The following is a 26,878-nucleotide window of genomic DNA, read 5'->3' as shown; positions in this document are numbered from 1 at the left end:
AGTTGCAGCAGTTTGACCTCGTGAGTAACGGGAGTCCTTCAGCTGTACTTACATAAGCCTCTGCAGAGCCAGGTTTCTCCTATTGTATGTGACATTGATAGATGTTATTGAGAAGGATAAAACTTTCCACAACTCATACAGATCTTCCACGCTGACTCGGAGTCATTAATCACCACTCTATAGAAATGTGAGTTGCCAGCCAGTCCACTACACACCTCATCGTTTCCATCTTCTTTAAAATTTAGCTCAGAGGAGATCGGGAGCGTTCAGGGTGGTATGTCCGTAGACTGAAATTTAGCTCAGGACAGTAAACTCTCTTCTTGAGCGTCTTGCTTTCTATCAGTGGTGCTTTCCAGAATCAAGACTGTTGGAGGAAATCAATGTTAATTAGGTTCCTACGAAGCAACTTCAAATTATTTAATTCCTATATTAAAATTTCATGGTGGGTGGGTATCAGCCACGCCAGTGTCTGACCCGCAGTCTCTTTCCCTGTTGCTCATTTTTCATTTCTTTTGAAAACCAGGACACCTATTTACACCTGCAACCCTGATGGTTCCACCTTTTCTCCACCTGTAAAGATGTTACACTAACTCAGTGCCACTAACTCTTTCCTGGCACGTCAGGGGAGATGAAGAAATTAGTGGAAACTTGAGGGTGGGTGGGTCTGCGGTTCTGAATGCCCCCGAGGGCTCCTGAGAAGATGTATACTGAGAACTTTTTTCCAGAGGCTTTGGACAAGAGTCAAGTGATGAGAGAGAGAAAAGTAGCTTCAGTACACTTCTGGATTAAGTCATGTCACAAGGACTTCAGCCTGGGCGTTATTTCAACCCCACAACCTTTTCCCTGCATCGCTAAGTGTGTAAGAGAACTTACTTTACTTCTGGAATTTAAAAATCCTTATAAAAATTCTGAGGGTGGTGGTGACACACACATTTCATCCTATCACACAGAGGCAGAGGCAGAGGCAGAGGCAGAGGCAGAGGCAGAGGCAGAGGCAGAGGCAGACAGAGCTCTGTGAGTTCAAGGCCAGCCTGGTTTACAAAGCGAGTCTGGGACAGCCAGGGCTACACAGAGAAACCTGTCTTAAAAACAAAACAAAAAAGCATTCTGAAAGAGTGAGACTCCCATGCTCTCTGCAGTCACCCGTAAAGGCCTGTGGTGTTTTAGGATCCGATCTTCATGCTGGTAGAGTTTCAAGCACAGCCAGTCAAGTACTGGGTCTGTTTCCTCCTTACCTGTTTGACATTGTTGAGGCACCTGACAGCTCCATTAATAAAATGAATCTCCAGCTCTTCAAGGCTGGCGAAGGGGTGACAGATAGGTGTCTCCTTTTCAACCTTGGAGCATCTGTGTGGGATTGCATTAGGGGCTGCTGGCTTCCTTTTCGTTTTCCTTTAACTAATACCCAGGTTCCACTTAGACGGAGACCACAGCATCTTCATTCATTGAAGTTCTTGCAGAGCCTCCATGGGTCCTGGCAACTAGGAGTTATGTAACACATCATTAAAGCTAGTCAATGAGAAAATACCATTATTTTTGCTACATTTGGCTCTTTTATCTGAGAGAGAAAATGACAGGGAAAGTTAAGCCTCATTTTTGCTATGACAACCAACTGTATTATAGCCTCTTAGCTTTGTGTTATTCTTCTTGCTTTGGGACATTAAGAATGACTTAGCAAAGTGCCACAGTGGCACCATGAAAGACATTGTCTTACCAGCTGGTGAGGTCATTCTGTGTCACAGCTGGGCAGGACTGTTGAGGGAAAGGGCACTGATATATCTTCCCGAACAGCTCCAAACTCTTTGCTCTCTGTGCATCAGCCAACCCGGTGGCTCCCTGGAATCCTTCCTGATGGAGTCTGCTCCTGTGTCACATTCTGGTTTCTCCGATGGCTCTGGCTGCTTACAGAGGCTCTAGACCTGTAAGAGGTGGAACCTCGCTGGTGGAAGCGAGTCAACAGGGTGGACCTTTGAAAGTCACAGACCCAGCCTCTGCCTCTTCCCTCAGTGGTCCAGCTGCCCCGCCGAACCTCCCCTAGATTGAAAGTTTCTAAAAATGTGAACCAAAAGAAAAATTTCTTTCCTTAAATTCTTCCTGTCAGGCCGGGCAGTGGTGGTGCACACCTGTAATCCCAGCACTCTGGAGGCAGAGAGGTAGGCGGATCTCCAGAGGCCAGCTTGGTGTACAGAGCAAGTTCCAGGCCAGCATGGTCACACAGAGAAACCCTGTCTCAAAACAAACAAACAAAATGTATCCTGTCTGAAATGAAAAGTAACCTACCTGCTTCCCACCGGTTAACCCTCTGCATTGAAACACACTTCACACTGGGCCTATCAGCTCCTTGCCCCCATAGGCACTTGGTTAATATAGTTTTAAAAAGTTTATTTCTCATACAGTCACTGGATATTTAGGGTAATACCCATTTGCTTCTTTAAAAGCCTGTCTCATAGGAGCTCCTTTCCTTTAAAATAATTAACTTTTTCTTGGAAACTTTTTGAAATGGTGCTTTATGTAGCACAGGCTGTCCTTGAATTGGCACTGTAGCCACAGATGACCTTAGGTTCCTGATTCTCCTGCCTTTGCTTCTCTGATGCTTGGATTACAGGCATGTGCCACCACCACTGACTGAATTTTTTTTTTTTTTTGAGCAATGATTTCATGTATCTATTTTGATCTGATAAGCAAAGTCATTGTTTCTTGCCATCACCCTGAGACTCCTGTCATGGGACACTGGGCTCTCTTCCTGGTGCTCTGACCGTGTCTGTCACTTCATAGGCCCTTGGACTGCTGCGCAGGGGACAGACACGTCTCTGTCTTTTCTCTGCTTACTGATTAAGAGCTGTAGGGCAGACTCTCACGTCTATCTCAGTCAGGATTACAAGCGACTAGGACAATACACTTGTCAAATATCTAATACAGTGTAGTTTACTAGCCACTTAAAAATTGTGTGTCTGTGATGTGAGTGCAAAAATATTTGCATCTTTCTAAAGGAAGATAGGGAAACAGGCTGAGGCTGATGTAGTCCTTGGGACTTTTAAGTAGTGTGTGAAAGCTGTGTGTGAGTGATCTGAGCAGAGCGGCAGCTGTGTAGGGTCATAGACTAAACCTTACAGAAATATCGAATGATTCCACAGTATTGTTGCAGAGCTACACACATTCCATGATGGACAAAAACCATCAGAGGGCCCACAAAATCAGCCGTGTCCCCAGGCTGCCTGTTGCTCTGTTCGTTCTCCTCAGTTTTGGCAAAATCCAGGAAGAAATGAGGAATCAGGAAACTGGAAAGGTACAGCAAGCATTCTGTGTTAAATAGTCATGCAGACAGAGGAGACAAAGTAAAAGCTTTCATATTAGAACCATGTTGTCTTTCCTGGGGACACACGAACACACATCCACTCACCCCAGGTTGGGAACCAATAACAGACTGGAGAAACAATTCCACGCTGTCCAACGTAGTGAACCAGCTGGGGCTACTCATCATAGCATCAATAACTGAGAGGCACAGGGATACCCAGCCCAGCCTGGGCGACAGCTCACCCACAGTGCCTGTGTAGAGTGCTGTGTACAACTGACAGGCTGAGCAGCTGGTCAGTCTCTGCCCCAGCAATAGTTTAGAGAATCTTGGGGAGGGGTTTTGTGAAGTTTTAGGAGCTTCTAGGGACCTGTGAGTTTTAATTTCCTGAGGATTCATGATCCCTCCTGGAGGAAGTATTTCAGTTTAGAGAAAATAGCTACAGAGCAGTAAGAATGGCCGCCCTGATTTCCTGCAGTCCCAATTATGCATAGATTTTGGGGGAACAAAAACAGAAACATACATAGGTCTGTGTGCATGCTAGCAACATTGGCTAGCCTAGGTAGCCTTGTCTGTACTGATGACAGTGTAGACTGTGGAATGATGGATGACACAGCAAGTATCTCGAATAGGACATCTACTTATTTCTGCAGCATTTGAATTTTGGGCGGTGGTTGTTATCTGTGTCATTTGAGTTGACGGGAGAAAGGAGGCTGGGGAGGTGGCTCAGGGCACAAGATCACTTGCTGCACAATCTTGAGGAACTGAGTTTAAATCCTGAGCACCTGTGAGTTCCGGGCCCGCCCACATGCTCCTGTAATCCCCAGCACTGTGGGCCACAAAGGCAGGAGGAAGGCTCTGACATGCTGGTGGCCAGCCTCGATCCTCACTCAAGGGTGAGTGAGAGACCAAGTCTTAAGGAGCTAAGGTAGGGTGATAGAGCAGCCCCCTTCCTTCTCAGTCTCAATGCTTCCACAGAGAGTCTAGTGGCACACCCATAATGCAATATATTACCCATAAGTACGCACATACACCACAGTAAAGAAATACCAAAGCTAAAGTGTTTTAACAAACAGTTCAAGTTTAAGAAAAACAATCATCCGAAATAAGATTTCATAATCCCAGAACTCAGGGAGGCAGAGGCAGGTAGATAACTGTGAGTCCCAGGCCAGCCTGGTCTGCAAAAAACAGCCAAGGCTATATAGAGAAGCCCTGTCTCAAATAAATAAATTTTAAAAATAAGTTAGTTCATGGGACCATGGTTAAGTGACCACTCCCCAGGGGCTTGCCTCTGAATATTCAATTGTAAACATAGTATTTAGTAGAAAATAAATATCCTCATTTCACAAGCCATGTCTATAAAACAACTTAAACATTGTAACTAACTCTTACAGTCTGGTCAGAAGCTTACAAGTCTTCAAGGTAGTCTTGGTACCCTGGAGTCTGTGTGCTTGGGGCAGAACTTGAATTTACGGGGACTAGGGAACCATTCATGGAGCCATGTGGTTCACCAGCAAATGCAGACATATTCCAATGAAATGTGAACAGCAATGCTCTGAGAGGTCTCCTGGGTTTAGACAAATGACGGTTCCAATCACATGCTCTCCCTGGACAGATAGACAGGAGCTGTGGCTTGACACATTACTCTGTTTCTGTTACCTTTGATGGAAACACATAACTCCCACTCTAACTGGCTTCCACTTTAGCATATTCAATAGGATCCTTCTTGGGTCTGCCAGCACGCAGGGATGTGATTTCCACCTCATGTCCCTGTCCTGGAACAAGCTAAAAAGGCAAGAAAATCCAACTGAGGCCTTTTCGATTTTTTCAGGCAGAGTAATGAATCCATCTCCTCTTCTGTCCCTGAAGCACCAAGGAGAACTGGGGGATGCCGTACAGTTTTTAAGTAAGGAGCAGGCATAGATTTGGTCTATAACTTAATTTTGCAAGTAACTACTGGGATGTGTAACTATTGGAATCCTGCCAGATGTTCTTAGACTCCTAGAGTACCAGCTTCCTCTCTTGAAGAGGTGAAGGGACACATTTCTAGTGCCAGTAAAATAAACAAGGTGAGGCATGCCTATCTAGCATTGGTAAAATAAACATGGCAAGACAGTACATGTTAGCAAAGACAAACTGACCTTGTCTCATAAATCAATCGAAGGTAATTAAATAGAGGTGATTTAAAACAAGCTCGGAAGACTTTAATTACTTCTTTCCTTCCTTCTTCCTTCCTTCATTTTCTTCCTTTTTAACTTCTGCTATTTTTAAGTTATAGCAAGCAGCTACCTAAGTGGGGAGGTAAAAATGGTCACTGCAAATTTTCATACATATTCATTGAATACTCAAATGAGCCCAAGTTAGGTCAGTGGCTGATTTCAAGTTAACATTAAGTCTTTAACTAAATGGAACACGGGGGCCAGAGAGATGGCTCAGCAGTTAAGAACAGAGTGTGCTTCTCCCAGAGGTCCCAGCAACCACATGGTGGCTCATAACCATAGTGGACTCTAATGCCCTCTTCTGGGATACAGGCATACTTGCAGATAGAGCACTCATACACATAAAATAAAATAACAAAAAAAGTTTGAGAAAAAAAGAGAATGAGGACACTGACTGAGGAAGGAAGCAAGACTTCCCATGGCTGGTTCTGGGCACCGTGAAGTGGCCACACTGCATGTTTAACCACCCTTTGAGAGGCTTACCGCTTACCGCAGTGTGGGCCTTGGAAAGTCTAGAAGGGTCCCGGAGAGCAAGAAAGGGAGGCTACAGCAACAATTAGGTGCCTAGAGGAAACACAATGCAGTACTGAAGGCCTGGGTGTGGATGGGAGAGTTTAGAAAGAATTCCATGTCTCAGAAACCTTCAGCCATGCTGATGTTTGGAATATTATTGCTTACCATGGATGCAAACATTGTAGGTTGCTTTCCTCCAAAGTGATGTTGGAGTTCTGAGTGTGAGCCCTGGCAGTGCTGACAGACATAAACACCGCTTCTCCCAACAGTGACTTCAGGGTAACTCGATCTTCTTCAGCGAGTTGTCATTCTTTCTTCACACACTTCAAGCGTATTACTTGTGGCCATGAGGCGCATCAATCCCAGAACTATCGTAGGGAAGAAAAACTTCATGCAGTGTATAAAAAATGCAAGACATGCACTGGAGAGATGACTCAGTGGCTAAGAGCACCTGCTGTCCCAGCAGAGTCCTGGGTTAGGATCCCAGGCCCCACAGGGAGGCTCACCACTGTCTGTAACTCCAATTCACAAGGATCCAATTCCTCTTCTACCATCCATGAGCACCTGAGCACATATGGTCTAGATATACACACTCAGGCACAAGTACATTCACCTAAATAAAGATTTCATTAATGCAACTTATTTCATACATTAGGTTTCAAAGAAGAAAATTAAACCCCTCGGTTGTCTGGAATATAAGCTATTATTTAATTTTTATATAATATAGAAAAATGGTTACTGTTTCTCTTTCTTCTCTTTATCAATAAACTAAAGCAGAGCCACCTCAGCCCCATCAGTCACGAACAACAAAAGTGACAGCAGCCTGTTGGTTAATTTGGAATATATTGATGAGTCCAATACGGAGGGACAACGCTTGATGAGCTGGGCGCTTAATAACAACTGGAATTTCATGGGAAGTCTGGCGGGAAGTGAGAGAGCCTGTCTCTACCGAGCTTCCCGGTTGAGCTGTAAAGAGACTGTTTATCTGCGTCTGCATGTTAATGTCAGGAGAATTTATGCTTTAAATTTTTTGTTTCCTGGTTACACGCAAGCTTCACAACAACAAGGACATATTTACGAGCGCTCGCTCAGCACTTTCCTTGCATGCCTCCATCTGAGTCAAACATCACTTCCACTGAGGTGAGATCACTAGCAAAATGTTTCAGCCGAGAGAGGGGACGGAACGAGGAGCTGAGCTGTGGAGTGACACAGCAGACGGTGATTGAATGGCCTGCGTGTCGCTTAGCTCACTTCCTTGCCATCCTAGTGACAGCCCCAGGTCTACATTCCAGTCTGGAGCAAACCGACTCGGTGCTTTTCTGATACTCAGCTTCCCTGGAAACCAGGGAACCTCAGTTCTCCTGTAGAATTTGACCCACAGAAGAGCTCAAGCATTGGTTTTCTTGCTGTTCACTTTAAACTTTGCAGCTGTCAGCATGTGTGAGTGCATGTGTGTGTTTATATGCATGTTTGTGTGACTGTAGGTGTGCGTGGATGCATGTGTGTATGCTTGTGTGTGTCTGTGTCTGTACATGTGTGCATATGCATGTGTGAGTGTGTGTATGAATGTCTACATGCATGTGTACATGTGTGTCTGTATGTCCGTGCACACGTACACCGGTGCACAGGTCTGAGGGCATGCTTTTGCGAGGCCAGGGAACACCCTGGGTATTGCTGCTTAGGCACAGTCCACCTTATTTTGAGATAGGCTCTCTCACTGGCCTGGAACTGGCCAGGTAAGCTAGGCCAACCAGCCAGTGAGCCACAGGGATCTGCCTGGCTCTGCCTTCCCAACTTTGGGATTGCAAATGTGTGTCCCTCTCTATGCGGGTTCTGGGGACCAGATCTGCGGGTCAGGCTCTCACACCTGCACAACAAGCACTTACTGACTGAGCCATCAACCCAGCCCACCAGCTGCCAAAGTTTTAAGCATCTTGGGTTTTAGCTTCTATTGAAGAGTAGAGCCTGGCCGCTCCTTGGTCACTCCTTAGAGCAAATGGCCACCAGAACAGTTGCTGGAGTCTTATATGGCATCCACTTCACCTTCTTCATTTGTCTGGTTTTCTTCCCAGACACTTTTGTCCTGACAATCTGAGCTAAATGAAGAGTTTCTACCTCTCCACTGCTTGGAATCTGCAGGTTTTCAGTGTAGCAAAGCAAGCAGGCTGCCCGCTCAGCTTCCTGCTCTGGACATCTATGGGAATGAAGGCACAAAAATGTGTCTTCTTTCTCTGAGGCTTTTACAGACAGAGCAGTTCCCTAGCGCAAGTGACATTTCAGATTCTAGAAGGCAAGCCAAGTCCTAATTGGCCCTGTCACCACTTGAGGTTGACACTGGCACCTCTTGTGTTTGCCCTGGTTGAGTAATCTGTTTGTGTCTGAGGAGGCCACACACAGGCAGATGTGAGCTCTGTTTACACTCATTTTCTGCCTGGAAACTTGGTTCCTCTGGGTCACAGCTTTGGAACGACTGAAAGATTGGAAATTTACTGGTAGGAACTCAGTATGAGGATTTCACTGGAGCCAGTTTTGTTATTCAACCTTTACTTTCCCTGGGTTTCAGCAAAGGAGACGTGTGACCGACAGCCCCGGTGATGAGTGCCATGTCTGCCTGGTCTCAAGGCATCAAGCCATTCCCTTTTATGGATGAAAGGATTGAGATCCAGGACTGTTTAAAGAGATAGGGTGGGATCTCTTAACAGCCTTCCATGCTGTGGCACGGGTGCCGTCTCAGACACTTGGGAGGTAAAAGTGGGAAAATCAGTCTGGACCATTTAAGGAGACTTTGTCTCTGAAAAGACAAAGGAGCGAAGAAGGAAAATGAGGGGGACGGAGATGGAAGACATTCTGGGCTTATAGTCTGAGGAGACATCACTCGGGGCTTGCTTCCCTCGCCTTCCACAGTGGGTTGGAAGCCACAGTGGGAGAGAAGGAAGTAGGAGATAACTGGGAGAGGTCCCCCATCTAAGGAGACTCCCTGGGGCCGCCTTGCTTGGGAGCTCTTGTCAAGGGTGCCAGAACTGCTATGGGAATATTGTAATGTGTCTTTGCTCCTGGAGCACATCAGCTCCTTTGACGGAGACTCTGGCCCTCAGCTGGGCACGGTGAGAGTGAATTGACTTGGAATTTATATTCCAGTGACCAAAACCAGGAACTGAGTGTGTTCTTTGTTCAACCCACTGCCTTTGCACATGTGTCTGAGGAGAGCTAGGCGTGCAGACCAACACACAGTCATAAACGTACCTAAAACTGTATGAGATTGCTGCACGTGTTATGGTGTGTGTGTGAGTTGATTTGCAGTTCTTGAGTGAACTGTGTGAATGAAAACATCGGGTTTCTCTGCCATTCGACATTCCTCTATTGAGAATTCTCTGTTTAGCTCTGTACCCCATTTTTAATTACTTGGTTTATTGGTGTTTAACTTCTTGAGTTCTTCATATATTCTGGATATTAGCCCTCTGTCAGATGTAGGGTTGGTGAATATCCTTTCCCAATCTGTAGGCTGTCATTTTTTTCTGACGACAGTGTCCTTTGCTTTACAGAAGCTTCTCAGTTTCATCAGGTCGCATTTATTGATTGTTGCTCTTAGAGCCTGTGCTGTTGGTGGTCTGTTCAGGAAGTTGTCTCTTTTGCCAATGAGACTCTTTCTTATATCCTAGCGTGGCACTGCCCCTGGTTTGGTTCTGGGCTTCCAGAACATTTTATGCTTTACAGTACTGAAAAACAGCTGTGTTTTTCTCTTTCTCTTCAGAGCTGTGCCATCTACAATAGCCTGAGGCCATCAGCCTAACCTCTGTGGCCTCTTGTCCATTGGTCATAATTGAATAAATATCCCATCTGCCACATGGCACACTAGACACCATGGAAAGTTCTAGAAGAAAGAGGTAACACACTCCTGGCCTTGGGACATCCCAGGAACTTACAGAAGCGACAGAGCCAGTACATTAAAAATGTGAAAAACACATTAAATCCCTAAGGTCAGATGGACTTAGGTAATATTTATAAATCCAATTAACATGATTTGGAAATGTCTATTTATATATACATATCTATCTACATAAAGCATTTGGAAACGATGGATGAGATTACAGTTAAACAAACACAGCTTTCCACTGTAACAGTTTTCTTCCCCTAGAGGTTACTTGGGACAAGGATTTGAAAGCAAGTTCTATGTTTAAGGAGCTTAAGAATCTCCAGAAGGAGGATAGGAAAGGTGGTAAGGCCGAGGAGACGGTGCAGGCAGTAAGGAGCTTGCTGTGCAAGCATAAAAACCTAAATTCAATCCCCAGAACATATAAAAACATAGGTGTATCAACTGTAATCTCAGCACTGAGGAGGCAGTTCCACCCATCCAGATGGTTCAGAGAGAGATCTGGCCTCAAAAAATAAGATGAAGAGTGATTGCAAGACAGCTGACATTTACCTCTGGTCTCTTCATGGACACACATGAGTACCTGCTACATGCACATAGGCAAAATGTGTACTCACACACACACAGACACACACAGAGGAAGAGAGAGAAAGAACCACTATGAATAGCTCAACTTCAAGCCCATGGGACAGTTCTGGGAAACATTTAAGAGCATTTGCCTTAACATTATGCATTAGAATTCCTCTCCTATCTTCATCAAGGACTTGCATATTCCTGCCTGCCATGCCCAGAGAAGATAGTCTCTGGAGAAAACTCTCTTACAAAAAGGTGTTTTCCTTAGCATTTAGAGATAGGTGTACGTTGAGAGGACCCAGGGAATCTGGGTGGAGGCCAAAGGCCTCCGCAGCACCTTTATGTATTGATGAAAATGCTGCTTTGAAGCCTGTAGAAGATTTGAGTTCTGAGGAAACAACTGTCTGTGGAGGCCCACAGCTACGGCAGCTGACAGAAACAGTTGGCTTCCCTGTATAATTCTTCAGAGGGAAACTCCTGAAGCAGTACAGAGCAGATGAGGCCTGTGTCATCTGAGGCCACTGAAGGCTGGGGCAGAGTGGGCTGTGAAGATGCAGGCTGTGCTGGCTTCCTTAAGTTTGGGTGCCCAGTTAGCTACTGCATGTGTCAGGTTGTGTGGCTTTTTCCTGGAGAGGGAATGACAAGCGCCTGGTCACCAGCAACAGAGCAGATGATTCTGCCCAAGTCTTGCAGCAGTGCATTCCATGAGGTCACTCACAGGAACATGGCTGAAGAGTCGTTTATAAGAGCATGGACAACCCGGGGCTAGCCATACTGCTGAAGCGCCCATCCCAGCCTGGGCAGCAGCTGTGTCTCTGGAGCATCTTGCTCATCTTGTAGGCATCCCTGTGGCAGAGGTCCCTGTCCCCAACAGCCTTTTACTGCTTTGCTTTTAAAACCTGGGAAAGAGGTTTTGTGAACCTTGTAACTTTATGGACTTCCTGAGCCTTGGAAGTTCCTTTTTCTGAATTTTATAAGCATGCTTCTCCATCTTGGAGGAAAATTCAAATTGTACAAAATGGATTCATAACACAGGTGCAGGTGGTACTCCACAGTGGGTGTGAAGCCCAGTGGCAGGAGTCATTTGAGTCATCAGGGAGGGCACGGGTCAACAGCACACATCCTCCCTTCAAGCCAAGTAGATGGAAGAGGCAGACAGGGGCCAGTGCACCCAGAGGAGACTGATGGCAACAGAGTTGGGGAGCGGGTGCTCTGTGCCTCCAACAGGGATGAGGTATGATCTTCTCTCCCATTGTGTCAGATACAGCATCTCTAGAGAGCTGGCAGATGGGAAACTGGACTGCCAAAGGCTCTTTATCACTGGATACCATGCGGTTGTCCGTGGATGTCCACAGAAGGCCTGTGTCCTCTACTGCAAGGACTTGTGTGTGCCAGTCTTTGCCAATAGCCGTGGCTATACCAGAGGTTGGTTGTGCACACCCACACCTGCCCACATACGTACCTGTGCACATGAACATATGCACACACGTTCAGATAAACATTTAAAAAAACACACTAAAGCTGTGATAGGCCCTTAGGATTAAAATGTAAAGATCTGATACCTTTGCTCATATGGCCCACTCCATGACACACATTTCAAGTGAGAGGCAGGGTGAAAGGTTTCTGACCCCATTTATATATATTCTTTTCTCTTTCTCCTGCTTGCTTATGACACATAGAGCAAGGAGTTCACATATGTTGCATCGTCGTGTGGTACAGCTTCGTTGGACAGGGTGTGAGAGAAGCACCCAGTCCGATCTGCTGTAGACATGATACCCACGGTGACCTGAGAAGTATGCTGAGGCGCGGCCGGTTTGCCACCTTGTGCCAAAGCCTCTGCTCATGTGCTAGATTCTGAGCCCCACCTTCTCCTTTGCCTCTGTCTTCAGCCATGACTTCCTGTCCAGCGAGAAGCTTGTCATTTTCAACAGTAAAACTGGCCAGAGGGTGACAGAATAAGCCTGAAACATGATAGCCACAAGAGCCACATGATTTCTTTAGCTCAAATAGAAGTTCAAAACCTATTCCTTAGCTGGGGCTGTGCTTCATTTAGGGTGTGCGTGGCTGTGGGGACCAGTGCGCATTCTATCACATAGCCAAGGGTATTTCTGTCATCACAGAAGGTTCTTCAGTAGCCTGCACATTTGGTGTGCTACTGGCAGCTGCGTTCATGTGGATGAGTTTCTCTGGATGCCTCGAACTCTGTGCTTCTGGGTCGTGTTTCAATATCTGAACCGAGGTGATTCAGCTTGTGCCCACTACCACGTTATGGGGACATGGATTCTGTGAAGGGTGAAAGGGTAGTGCTGGGCTTTCCATGACTTGTTTCAGGGGGAAGAAGGTTATGGGTAGAGCCATGTGCCTCTGTGTCTCTCACACTCCAATTTGGTATTCCTCTGCCCCAAGTGAGAGGCCCAGCTGCGATAGACACTGCTTCCCTGTTCCATAGGATCCCTAGAACCAACCAACAGCAGCAGACTGAATCAAGGAGTGGGCCCTGGGCTGGAAGGGATCTGCTTAGGGCTTTGGGGGCTTGGTGGGAAGCTGAATAATGAGGTGACTTTAGGATGGAGTCTGCCAGCGAGAAGTCTGCCCCTGAGGTTGATCACCTTCACCCCAGCTGCCCAGCCTTTCCCTGGTGGCTACCCCAGGGCAAGGGGCCCATGGAGAACCTTGTGCTAATTTCCAATTGCCTTTTGCTCTATTGTGTAGTATTTCAGTGACAGAACCCACTCAGGAGAGTTGGGGCCAGGCTGGCCGAGGTTGTCAAGGAGCTGAGTTCTGAGTTCAGGTGCCCACGTGGCAGTGGAATGATGTCTCCTGGCCCTTCAGACCTTGGAGACGTCTGGGAGGCCCTAGAAATCACCTCGAGTCTCCAGTCCAGGACACAACTGCCTGGGATCCCAGGGAAAGGCGGCAGGTAGTGTATCCACTGAGTTTTCTTCTCTTGTCTTCCCATCCCTCCTCTGTGTGTGTCTGTTGTGTATGATTCCACACAGAACATATTCCATAGGCCGCTGATGCCCAAGCATCTGTTCTATGTTCTCATCAACAGAGAGCGTGTGGCCTGCATGGTGACGGACTCCAACGTGATCACAGCAGAAGCCACCAAATTCCAAACCACTGGCAGTTCCAGAGCACAAACCCCCTTCTGAAGAGGAGGCAGGAAGTGAGCCGGGAGGAGGTGAGGACCCATCTGCTCTGCCCTCTGCCCCCTGACTCCCCAGTTGTCATATAGTTTGCACCTGTTCCTGACGGACATTTCCCTGTGTGTCCTCCCGTAGGCCCACTGCTTGGCAAGGAAGCCAATGGACCACCTTCTCAGGTCTCCTGGAAGCTGCTGAGACACAGTGATGAAGGTGTCCTCACACGCAGGATGGAATCAAGTGCTTAGAGTGGGCTGAAGTCCTGGGACCCCAGTTCTGAGTCAGACTGCTCTCTGTCTCTCTCTCTCTCTCTCTTTCTCCTCCCTCTCTCCCCAGCTCATCTCTTTCTAGCTGTATTTTTTTCTTGGCTCAGGGAATTGTAACCAGGAATTGCTCTACTAGGTATAATTTTGTTCCCAAACTAGGCTTGTTTATGAACACGTTACTGGGAATTTAGGAGGGTCTTGCCAGTTGCCACACATTACCTGATGAATCCAAGGTCTACTCTTGGAGTTCTTAAGTCCTGTTAATAAAAATAATATGGCAACTGACTCAAAAGAAGTTCAAGGACATTTATTATTAGCCTTAAAAAAAAAAAGCAGGAGAAGGGAAACTGTAAATCACAGCAGCTGCCCAGAGGAAGAAGATGGAGAGGGGAACGGAGCCTCACAGCTTAAGTTAAGCCAACATGAAGGTCAGCCATATGGCAGAAAGCAGCCACATGATGGTCAGGGCAGCTCAGAAGAAAGAGTGAAGGCCAGAGCACTTCTTCCAGAAAGCTGCTTAGGAAAGAGATGGAAGGGAAAGGAGAACTGTGCCTCTCTGGGTCCTTCAGAAAGGTGGGCATCTCAGAGTGTCATGGCTACAGTACAGCCTTGTGTGGGGCTGCACAAGCGTGGGGATTCTGGAGAGGGAAAGCCCATTATCCCATTAGAGGGGCAATTATTCCTCTTATGTCTTTAGAAGCCTTAAGGTGGCCTGGCCTTATCCGGGGATGGTCCCTCCACCAGGTGATCGACCTGCCCAACTGGAATGTTGGGTATCCTCCCAGGCCATTCTCTGGATATGAGGAAAATAGTTTTCTTTTAATGGGCCTTTCTGCTATGGCAACAGAATCTGTCCTTAGAGGTTTCCTCCCAAGCTAAGTAGTGAATGAGGTTATGTTGTTGGACTAGCACAGTCCTTGTGTTTAGGTTAGAGATGCATGTCCTATCTGTTTCCTCAAGTTTGGATTCAGGTGCTGGCATGTAGGAGCCACGTTGCTTAGCTACCAAAGACTTCTTCAACTGTGGCACCTGCTGCAGTTAAAACACAGTCAGGCATGTGTCACACCTGGGGCTCCTGTGAGTCGTTTGATGTGAATGATGGACTACAAAGGAACACGCACCTCACAGTTTGAGATTTAGGGCTCCTCTGATCCTGCAGATAGAACAGTAGACAATGTTTTAAATATCAAAAGTGACTTTCGGATACTTTGAATCTTTTGGGCAATTTTGGGTGGTTTTGCAATTCCATTTTCTAAGGTCAAATAGGAACAGGCGATCAGTGACCTTACCAGCTGCATCGTTCAGGCCTCTGTGGAGGTGCCTACCTGGGAAGAGGTGAAGCAAAGGCATGTTTCCACAGTGGGGTTTGCCAGCGGGGACCTTTCTGTGTCTGTCCTGTAACTTTGTCTGCCTTGCAATAAAGTATCTTCGCTGACTCAGCAATGAAGTCTCTGTCAGTTTCCTGCCCAAGTGTGTCTTCAGCAGTTTTGTCAGAAAGTCCAGTAGAGACCTACAAGAGGTTTCACCTGCCAGGGCTCTCAGTTTTCCATCACTCTTTCAGGAGTGGCTTAAGGGGGTAGATGGCTCACTCAGTAAGGTGTTTGCCCTTCACACGTGAGGACCTAACTCTCCTCCTCGGAACTCACAAGAAACAACAACAGTAAACCCAAATCTCCAAATGGACATGGTGGCCTGAGCTTGTGAGCCCAGCCTCGGGGAGGCAGACAGATGGAGCCCGAGGGCTCACTGGCAGCCGGCCTCGTCCATCTATTGAACTCCATGCAGATGGCCACACCCATAAATAGTGGTTAGTTCATTGTTCATGGGGAACACTGAGTCAGCACGCCTGGAGGACCCCAAGCAGCCGCATCGGCCTGTTTGCTTAGGTTACTAAGAAGAGAAGTGAAGATTCCTGCAACATAAGTCAGGAGATGAGACACTGCTGCTCCCGCATCGGTCACATAGTCAGAGACCTTAGTTTCTCCCCATACAATGGGCCCAGTGTCTTCTATCTCTTGTGGAGATGACACTCTCTCCATAAAAAGGGACTTAGAATGGGTGTGCAGACAACTTGCCGCACAAGCGTAAGAGCCGAGTCTGAATCACCAAAAGCCGTTTACAGATGGGCTAGTGCCCCTGTAAGCTCGGCACTCCTACAGTGAGAGAGGAGGTGGTCACAGGGACTCCCTGGAAGGTCATGGCAGCTAGGCTGGCATGTGCAGAGCTAAACAGAGATCCTGCGTCACAGGGTCTCAAACGAGGTGGACAAGAGACGCTGCATCAAACAAAGTAGAAGATGGAGACTGACTTCTCCCTCCATGTGTGTACTGTGGCATGTGTGTACCCAAATCAGGTGCTCGTGTGCACTTGCACACAGGGACACACAAACACATGTCATATACAAAATATATATTATATGTCTATACATAGAAATTTGGGGACTTACTATATACATAGCAATTTGGGACACTACTCTTCCCATTTGCAACCCAAGTCCATGCCATGATTATGGTAGGTTAGTGCCTCCTTCTAAACGAGTGGTTCTCAACCTGTTGGTCACAACCCCTTTGGGTTTGCATATTAGATATCCCACATATCAGAGATTTAACATTGTGATTCAAAACAGCAAAATTACAGTTATGAGGTAGCAAAGAAAATAATTTATGGTTTGGGCTTACCACAACATGAGGACCTGTATTAAAGGGTCACGGCATTAGGGAGGCCGAGAACCTCTGTTCTGAACACTGACCAGGAAGTCTCTTTTGCCATGGAGAAGTCATCCCAGGAATGGCTACTAGGCACATCTGTAGGGAGAAAGGTTGAGCATGCTCAACACTCTCCATTATCATGCCTGAGATTTTGGGAGAGCCAAAAGATGATGGCAAGATCTAAGATTACCTGGTCTGTGGTGTAGTGAGTGTTTTCCCTGGTTGCCTACAGTAACACAGATAACTGTCCTAGGATGTGAAGACATCGCCTACTTTTTACATCAAAACAGTCAAAGTGAAGTTGGAGAGACAGGCTTTGCCTTAGGCGCTGGGAACTGAACTCTTAAAGTGTTAGGTTATGAGCCTTGGCTGGGCTGTCTCTCCAGCTCCCCTTTATACCTTGAAATTGTCATAATGGTGCTATCAACTGTGGCAATAAGCTACTATATTGGTTCTCAACCTTGTATAACAACCTCTTTGGTAAACCTCTATCCTGAAAAAATATTTACGTTATGATTCATAACATTAGCAGAATTAGTTATGAAGTAGCAATGAAAATAATTTTGTGGTTGGCTGTCACCGCAACATGAGGAACCATACTAAAGGCTCACAGCATTAGGAAGGTTGAGGACCCACTGAGCTAATAAGTGTGCTGTTATGCTGCCCGCCAGGCCACATGTTTCAGGAGCGCTGGGTCAGTTAACCTTTACAATGGCAGCGTGAAGTTGGTGCCCCTGTTTCATGTTCAAGAAACTGAGGCATGGATTTGTCACAGAGCCAAGCCCATCTGATTCACGAGAGGTGTAATAGGGATAGAACAAGCAAGCCCAGGGCTGTTCCCAGCAGGCCCGGCAGCTATTTATTTTTCATCCCTTCTTTGACAGTTTCATACATATATATATTGAATATTAATTGTTCACCCCCTATCGCCCTCTCTAGGCCAACCTCTTATGTTGAACTTGCTTCCCAACAAGACCCTCTACTTCCAAGTGCACCTCTCTCTCTCTTTCTCTCTCTCTCTCTCTCTCTCTCTCTCTCTGTATGTGTGTCCCACTGAGTTTAATTGGGATTGATTGCCTTTAGATGAATGAAGGGTTACTTACAGGAGCATGGTTGGCATGTCAGTGGCTACACCACTGAGGAAATGACACCCCACACCTCAGTGACCCTCAGCTGTCATCAGGGAGGGGTGTGGCTTCATGAGCTGGATCCATGAGGACAAGCTTAAGGGCTCTGTCTTGAGCAGGTAACCTTGGCTACAGGAAGTTCAGGAGTTCAGCAGCCACATCATGTAGCTGGTGCCCTGTCCTTACATGAGGACTTCCTGGGTGCTGAGTGCTAGGGCGTTCATTCCCATCTCCACCTTTTAATCAGCCCTCAAGCAGTGACTAAAGAGTTGGGCATGTTGTAGACAGATTTGAGGTCCTCAGTGAGGGACACTGCAGTTGCCGTGGCAGAACCTTGTTTGGACATCCAGGTTTATAGGCTGATTTTTCTTCCTTGCATCTTGTGCACAATTCTCAAACAGTGCTTCCTGGGATTACCATGCCAGTAAGTCTTTCAGTAACAGATAATTTCCCATCTTAGTTATGGTCTGCTTTCGGGAGGCACCTTAAATGATTCAGAATTTGAGCATTAGTTGGTCTTAGAAATAACAGCGCATCAGTGAAAAATACAGCTGTGTTGTTCCAGAAGAATTTCTCCCCCTGTCCTGTTGATATTTTGGTGTTCTGCTCTGTTGGGAACTGGAGCATAAGTCAGTTGATAAAGCCTCTGCCTTTAAAGCCCAAGGACGTGAGACAGATTCCCAGAACCTATGTAAAGATCCCGGGTATGCTGGGTTGCACTTCTACTCTTTGCTGAGAAGGCTGGGATTTGCTGGCCAGCCAGTCTAACTTGATGGGATCCAAGCCCCTGAGAGACCCCCATCTTCAGTGAGGTATTCCTGAAAATGCCACCCATCCGTCAAAGACACACATGCAAGTATCCCCCCACTTGCACACACATACACCTTCATGTATAGAAACACACACACATACAGGCAGGCACGGGCAAACGCACAAGTAACTACTGGAAGAAATCTGCATTTGAGACCCAGTTGACAGCGGAGGACTTCCTATCTCCGGAGACAGGTGTCTGCACAGTCATCTTCCTTCCAAAGGAAATCTCGAACTAACACATGGGATCAGGCCAAAGCCACCTGAGAGCAAGTCAGAGTACAGTGGGAGGCTGAAACATGTAATTAAATATAAGGGGTTAAGGGGGAAAGGAGAAGGCCTCCGGCCAGAGACCCTGTCCCCACCCCATGGAGCTCAAGGACTTCTATTTGCCTTTGAATCCCTTCCTTGTCAATTAGCATTGATTGAGACTGGCCAAAGTGCCTGGCTCTTGTCAAATCCCATTACTAGACACTATCTGTCTGTCAGCCTTTGTTGTGTGGGACTGTGTGTGTGTGTGTGTGTGTGTGTGTTCATGTGTTGGGGGGTGCTATTGAATATTCTGTGGAGTAGCTAACACATTGATCAAGGCTGTTACATAAGAGGTTTGCTTTTTCTACTGTGGCCGTTTTGTAGACAGGGTTTTATTGTTATTATTGTTATTATTATTATTATTATTATTATTATTATTATTAGTGCCATTAGCATTATCAGTTCTCAAACCAATTCTCCAAGTCAAGTTATGATGGTCTAAAACGCATGTCAGACTGACCCAACACTGTTGCTTTTAAAGATAAACATGGGAAAATGTCAGGTTGGTAAAGTGAGAAGATGTGAGCAAAGAAATGTATTTTCTCGATGGAGTCCCCAGCAAAGGACTTGCTGTGGAAAGTGTTGGCGAGGTAAACGAGGCACAGAGCCCAGCTCTTGTTTTATGTTCTTAATCCATGTCTGTGTTGGAAGAGGCCAGGACCACACATGGCTGAGGATGGGGTGTTTCTATTGCTAGCCATCCACCTTACCTTTCCTCAAAATAATTGAAGTAGATGGAGAAAATGTGTATTGCATTAATTTTCGACTGTATTTTAGATTAAACTAATGGACGTAGCTAGTCCAGCCTGGGGCCTGGCCTGGGCTGAGAAAGTCATGCCCCATCCTTGTCTGTCTGCTCAAATTCTGGTGGGGTACAAAAATGTCCTATTTGGAAAACAAAAACAAAAAAGAAAACAAGAGAATTACATCGTTCTGTGGCTGATGATTAATCTTTGTATAGGGACAAACATGAATATCATTATGCTTTTTGGTGTATTTTGTTTGGGGAGACTCATTCACTTCCCCCCTACTATTAGCTACATGCGATCTTGGTGCCAAGCAATCCCAACAGTCGCAAGGATTTGCTTATTGGTCCTGTCCACGTGAATGTGGGGTCTTCGAAGTCTCTTGACTATGGTAACAGAGTGCAGGAAAGTGTTGATTTGAGATCCTCAGGATGTGTTCACATTTTCTGATAGACGTGAGGTCGTCACTGTGCAAGCTTTGTCTAGGGCTGAGGAGGCAGCTCAGGAGGTCAGGATGTCCCTGCACAAAGCGGGGGACCCTCAATTTGAACCCCTGGAACCAGGAAAAGCCAGACGCAGTGGTGGGTGTCTGGACCCCACCGCTCTTTGGAGACGGGCAGGGGCTCTCCAGACGCCGGGGACCAGCCAGCCTGGCCTCTGCAGCAGCCAACACGAGGCGCTACTTCAAACAAGGCGGGTGGTGAGAACACCTGAGGTTGGTCTCCAGCCGCCACACAAGCACCATGCTACCTGCATGCTCACTCCCACTCACCCCAAGATTAATTAATACATACATTCTATCTGATGATAAGTTAAAATGTTTTTGCTATACCACTGTCCCTTGCATTAGTAACATAAATATCACAAGCCATGTTGGAGTTGTATTGACAACTAACTCTAAGACCCCAGTGGAGACAGCTGCACCTAGGCAGAAATATAAGCTTCAGGATCAGGGATCTTACTTCCTGTGCTGTTGGGCATTTCTTGTGAGTTTTACTCTGGGCTTAAGGTGATGGGTCTCAAAACAGCGTCACTAGGAAAGGTGTGAAATGAATATTGGGCCCCACTTCCAAGCTTTTGGTCATTAACTCTGGGTGGTGAGTTAACGTGTCCTGTGTAAGAACAGTTCACCAGGAGAAGAGTAAAGAGCCAGAGGAACACAGAATGCAGTTAGCTGCGCTTGGGATCAGAGAGAAGAATACGGCAATAAAGGAGTTTGGGGAGGGCTGGAAAAATCACCTGTGTAACAAGTTCTAGGTAAGGCAGGGGCTGGCAGCGGTGACTGTCTCCTGTGAGGACCTCAAAGCTTCCTGCTGAGTTAATTTTTTATAAGTTTGGATCCAAAAAGAAGGTGAGGGCTAAATAACTGGAGGAACAATTCGTACGCAGACAAGCTCTTGAGGCTTATTGAATAGTTGGGGCTGGACTTGAACTCATGGCAGTCCTCCTGCTTCAACTTTCTGAGTGCTGAGATTACCAGCACGACTCATCACACTCAAACAGAAAATCAGAATTATTTTGACTCTTGTCTATTCGTCCCCGTCTACTCTTTCTCCACTCTAAAAATGTGCCATGCTCATCAGCCTCGAATCTCACACACCAAGGTGTATGCAGGGAAGTATGAAGACTTCAATTTCAAAAAATTAAGAATTCCATCATGCATTTAAGAAAGTTTCTTTTTTTACTGCAAATAAATACCATTGAAATTTCTTCTAAAAAAAAGTCTGTGCTGAGAAGGATAAATGACTTCCACAAACAAGAGAATGTTGTGTCTTGATTTCATTTTAAGTTGGGACATGTCATGCCGCCCCCCATCCTACCCCCCTTTACCTGCCATCTCTTATAGGGGGAGATCTGGTCTCTTAAGTGTTTGAGCAAGTACCAGGAAGATTGTCACCTCAACAGGAATAATAAGTAGCTGTAATAAATGCACGCTGTGACTGACATTAATAAGACATCACCATCCAGTAGGAAGAGTCGCTCTGCAGGATAAATGGCTGCATCCGTTATACCATTGTTAGGGACCTGAACTTCTGACACGAGGAGCAGGTGTGCTCTGTTTGTTCTGGAGCCAGCTGACAAAATTCTTTTGTTTCCTTGCTCTTCTCTTTGACCTCTAAGGTGGGTGTTCTTCTAGTTTCTTCTCGCTTTCTTTGTTCCCTGAGATCTTTTTTTTTTTTTTTTTTCCTTTGAGAAGTCATTCTACAGAGGCCCAAGCTAAGTCATTATTTCTAGAAGGCACAAATTGATTATCCAGCCTCCCCACCCCCACGTTGAATCTTCATGTCTGTGCAGTTGGAGGACCCCTCCACCTGGACACCTCCCAGCAGCTCGTTGCCTGAGCGCCCCTTCCCATCCCTCTTTTCCTGCTTCCTTTTCCTCCTTGCTGAGTAGCCGGTTTGGTACCTGCCTCCCTCCCCTCCTTTGTGTCATTCACACAACTTGGCCACGGGGGCATCACTCCAGTAGTGGTATCTTCACTTTATCTTCCACCAAGGAAAACTCTGTCTTAGGCTCAGTGCTGCCTTTCAAATTCAGATTTTCTCATTCCCAACCTTCCTGCATCCCGCTCCCCTTAAACACTGCATCAGAAACGCCCCTCAGAGATCATGCTGGCAGTCACGCACTCTTCTGACGCAGAATCTTCTCTCATTCCCACTATGAAATGGGGTATGTCCAAATTCCTAATTCTGCCATTCATATTTTCCAAGTCATAGTCCAGATGTCTCCCCCAGAAGTCTAGGGGGTTCATTCTAAACCATGGAAACCATGCAAGTCTGTGATGGGCATGACCCATGAATACTAGGAAGACACTAGAGTTGGGGACAGATGGAAGCCTTAAGTCAATTCCCTATGAGGGGACATTGAAGATTTAGGTCATATTGGAATGCACAGGCTATAAAGCAAGTTTTGATATTAGTCTTTAATTCTGAGCATTAATTTAATTCATTCTCCTGACTGCTATGTTTTCTGATTTGATATGTAGAAAATATATCTGCTCTGTTAATGAATGTTAATCATGTTTCTCAGGTTAAAACAAAATGTTCTAGCCATCATGGCCTTAATATGTGAATTAGTAAATGAATAATAATGTCATTTGCATTATATATTGACCTGGCCCACAGGTCAGTCGAATGAGACCCTAAGAGAGGGGGTGAGAATGGGATGGGACAAGAGACCTGAAGAAAGGAGATAAGACAAAATTCTGATCAAGTCTCCATTTATTGTTCTTTAGGTTACAGCTTATAGGGAGTACGAATGGGCAATTTGGGGGGAGGAACAGGTTTCAGTGAAAATCACACAACAGGACATTCTCAAGGAAGTTCTCAAAGCAAACCTCTAACAATCAAAGAACACCTGCTGTCCAGGGGTGAAAAATCACCCATGCCAGGAGGCTCACGGCCACCCGTAACTAGGCGCAAGGGATCTGATGCCATCGTCTTATCTCCTTGCACACATGTGCACATAAAAAGATGATCTTAAAATACTAGAGGGACAAATGGAGGGCTGGGGAAACCGCTCGCTTAGCAAAACTGCTTGCCATGCAAGTACAAAGACCCAAGTTCCGTTCCCAGAATCTATGTAAAAAGAAATCCGGTGTGCTAGTATTTGCTTATAAACCCACTTCTGGGGAGGAGGCGATAGATCCCTGAGGCTCGCTGACCAGGTAGCCTAACTGCTGAGTCCTGGATCTCAGTGAGGGACTGGCTCGAAAGGGTTTATGGCTTCTGAGGAGCTATACCCAAAGCTGCCCTCTGGCTTCCACACTCAGGTGGACACACGTGCATGCACAGCCCCCCCCCACACACACACACAAAGAGTAGACTATGGCGCTTTAAAGGATCACAGACTGAACCGCAAAGCGTCAGGGGAGGAATATGAAGCCTGAGCACCTGTTGCTGAAATCCCCTCTGTTGAGCGGCTGTCAAGAGAGCAGCTTCCCCCGGAGGCAGAGTGTGAGCGAACTCGTGAGCGCTCTCACGACAGGACCAGCTCCCTCATTATCGGGTGCGAATCCATGCATGTGTGGGCTTACCCATGAGCTCTAACTCAGGAAATGCTGGGTTCACACAGAGGTCACCAGATGAAAGTCAGGCAATCGTACTAAATTGTTCACTTTACATCCCGATCGCAGCCCGCATTCTCCTCTCCTCCTGGTCTAACCTCCCTCCCTTCTTCCCCCTCCCCTGAGCCTCAGAAAATTAGTCCCTCACTAATCCACTAGTCCCATCAGGACTGAGCACATCCTCTTCCATGGTGGCCAGGCCAGTCAGCCCCACTGTGAGGAAGTGATCAAAAAGTGTGCAACAGAGTCCAAGCCAGAAACATCCCCCATGTCCCTTACTAGGGTACCCATATAAAGACCAAGTTTCCCCTTGGGTATATACATTTTGGGGCCCTGATCCAGTCCATCCATGGTCCTTGGTTGGTGCTTCAGTCTCCGAAGGCCTGCCTGGGCCCCGCTTAGTTGGCTCTGTTGGTCTTCTTGTGGAGCTTCTGTCCCCTTTGAGCCCTTCTATGCACCCCACCCTCCAACACTCTTCCACAAGGCTCCCTTTATTCCAACAAATCGTTGGCTCTGCGTCTCAGCACCTGGTTCTATCCTTTGCTGGGTGGAGCCTTTCAGAAGACTGCTATGCTAGGCTCCTGTCTGTAAGGATAGCACAATGTCGTTGTTAGGGTCAGGGGTTGGCTGTCTCCCATGGGGTGGGTCTCAGATTGGGCCAGGGATTGGTTGGACCTTCTCTCCATCTCTGCTCTATCGTTAGCCCTGCACATCTTGTAGGCAGGGCCATTTTGAGAAATGGCATCTGTCATGTGGCACAGTGTGGAGGACTGTGGTGAAGTCTTTAGTTTTATTTGTAGTTCCTTTGAGGAAATGCTGAACAGGGTATGTTGGAATTATTTTTTTTAAACTACAATTTAGTATTTTCAAATAGTATCTCTGAATTTTTAATTGGCCATAGACTCAAACTCTTTAAAGTTTCCTTGAGGCAACACAAACAGACAAATGGCACATTTACAGCCATATTTGGCCCATGATAACAAATTTTCAGCCATCTCCCCCTGTCCTGTGCCTCTCTGAGTTTCATGGCTCTTAGGATGATCTCAAACTTGTTATATAGTTGAGAATGACCTTAATCTCCTCTTCCTCTTGCCTCAGGCTTCCAAGTACTGGGATTGCAGGTGTGTGCCAGTACACCTGGTTTACCCAGTGCTGGGGATCAAATCATTACTTCATGGATGCTGGGAACACCCTCTGCCTGCTGAGCTGTAGCCTCAGCCTTGTTTCATCCCATCCCCTGCAAGGCCCCACAGCTGTAAGGAAGAATTCCATATTTTTGTTTGTTTGTTTTACATTTGGCAGAGCATCACATCTTTGATGACAGACATCCCTGTGTGTCATCACCACAATCTTCATAACTTCCTCCACCTCATAAGCTGATGTCTGCCAAACTCAACAGGATAGTCTTGACCTAAATAACAAACAGCTGCATACAACAATGAACTGGGAAACATCCACAGACACACTCTGAAGAAGCTCAAATGCAAGAGAGAACATTGTCTCTCCTGCCTATACAAGGAGAGTCTCGGAGAGCTTTCTGACCACTTCCCCGGTGCTAGGAGTACAAGCGTGTACTACCACACCCAAATTTTAAAATGTGGGTTCTGAGGGTCACACTCAGGTCTTCAGGACAGACAGCAAGCACTTCCGCAAGCGCTCTATTGCTCAGCCCCCACATTCTCTGTTTATGTGTACTTCTGACCCCTAGTTATAACGTTATTTCTCCAGTTCTCTCAATGTCAGAGACTTGTTTCTAACAGGGTTCAAATCTGCGTTTAGGTTCCCAGCCACACTTCCCCCCTTGCATGCTCTTGGTAGGTATTGGGATATTCTTGGACAAATCACTTTCTATACAGCCACGTTTTAAACAGCCAAGCAACACCCATTGGCCCATGCTTGTAGGAACCTCCTAATCCAGTCTGGATGGCTTTTCAACTTCAGAACTCACTGGTCACCTTCTTAAAGGCAAATGTCTCAGTTCTTCCTGGTTTCTGAGCCTGACTTAACCATGTGGGCTGAATCAGAAGTTTCCGTTTCACCAGCGGCGTGTGTCTGGGAGTCATCGTTCCTGACCCTCGTTGTTGGAGAGCTGAAGCAGATGCCCACCACAGGCCTGAGACAAGGTGTTTTGCATATATCCTGTTATATTCTCAGCTCATATACAGAGACCTTTAAGAGATGCTTTCGCTTCATTTTGCGCAGATGTGTGAGTACGTGTACACGCATGTGTAAGGTGTGTCTAGCACCTTCCAACACCAGATGAGGGTATCAAGTCTGTGGAACTAGAGTTCTAAGTGGTTGTGAGCCACCTGATGTGGGTGCTAGGAATAGAACTCAGGTCCTCTGTAAGAGGAGCTTGTTCCCCTAAGTGCTGACCCCCTCCAAGAGACATCTTGACAATTACACAACCTCCTCAGAACTAGAAGACTGCCAGCTTACAGCACATCAAGGGCAGAAGGCTGCGTGGGGTCTGCATTGGAAATTCTCAGATACTCAGGTTGGGTTCTCATGCCCTCACTGTTAAAGTCATTATGGCTCAGACCACACCTAATCTAATTCTTCCTTACCTTTTTTATGCCCTCCAGCTGAGATCCCAATATCGCTTTGGAAATGATCAAAACTATTTATGGCAGAGTGACATAATAGGTCCATCTTTGGCAAACAAATATTTTATGACTTCAATGTCAAGAACCAATCAATGTAAAATGATATCATTAACAAGTAGTTAGAGATAAAAGGGTAGAATCTTAATGTTTGGAAAACAGAGCATCTTTCAGCCAAATTCATTTTCTCAACAATATAGGCTATAAAATCTTTCTTAATACCTTGAATGGTCTTATCTTTACAGCATTTCTTAAGTACTAATTATTTGGCATAACCCTGAAATATTATCACAAAAGCTGTGTGCCAAAGTTTATTATTTAAAAATAACAAATTAGGATACTGAATATACATTTCATTCTCAATTTCCTATTGGAATTGGATTTTTGGTGATCATTTACAGCTATCGAATCAAGGCCGGAGCTGTTCATTGGATTTCAGACAGAGCAGATTCTAGGCCCATAGTTGTAATGCTATTGTGTCTGCTTCTTCTATCTTGTGAATTACTATAGAGCAGTCCCCTAGAGCAGGGTGTCTCAGTTAGTGGCCATGTTGGCCACTGTGGGTGTTTGTAATGCTTTGATGCTCTTTTCATTTTCACAGCTGAGGAATGGTGTTTGTGTGTAAG

The 26,878-nt window shown here is 46.2% G+C and overlaps 1 long non-coding RNA gene across 1 annotated transcript in view; it reads left to right on the top strand.

Annotated features, from left to right (window-relative positions):
- Nucleotides 1-15,315, top strand: part of LOC129672216 (uncharacterized) — a 174,218-nt gene extending 158,903 nt beyond the window's left edge. The window contains exons 2-4 of the long non-coding RNA XR_008719474.1: nt 13,181-13,388; nt 13,524-13,652; nt 13,753-15,315. This is a non-coding gene — a long non-coding RNA (uncharacterized LOC129672216). The remainder of the gene's footprint in view (nt 1-13,180; nt 13,389-13,523; nt 13,653-13,752) is intronic.
- The last annotated feature ends 11,563 nt before the right edge of the window (nt 15,316-26,878 follow it).

The sequence above is a fragment of the Psammomys obesus genome, unplaced genomic scaffold, assembly GCF_907164565.1.
Source record: "Psammomys obesus unplaced genomic scaffold, mPsaObe1.curated_primary_1811, whole genome shotgun sequence".
NCBI classification, from domain to species: domain Eukaryota; kingdom Metazoa; phylum Chordata; class Mammalia; order Rodentia; family Muridae; genus Psammomys; species Psammomys obesus.
This window is presented reverse-complemented; position numbering and strand designations above follow the sequence as displayed.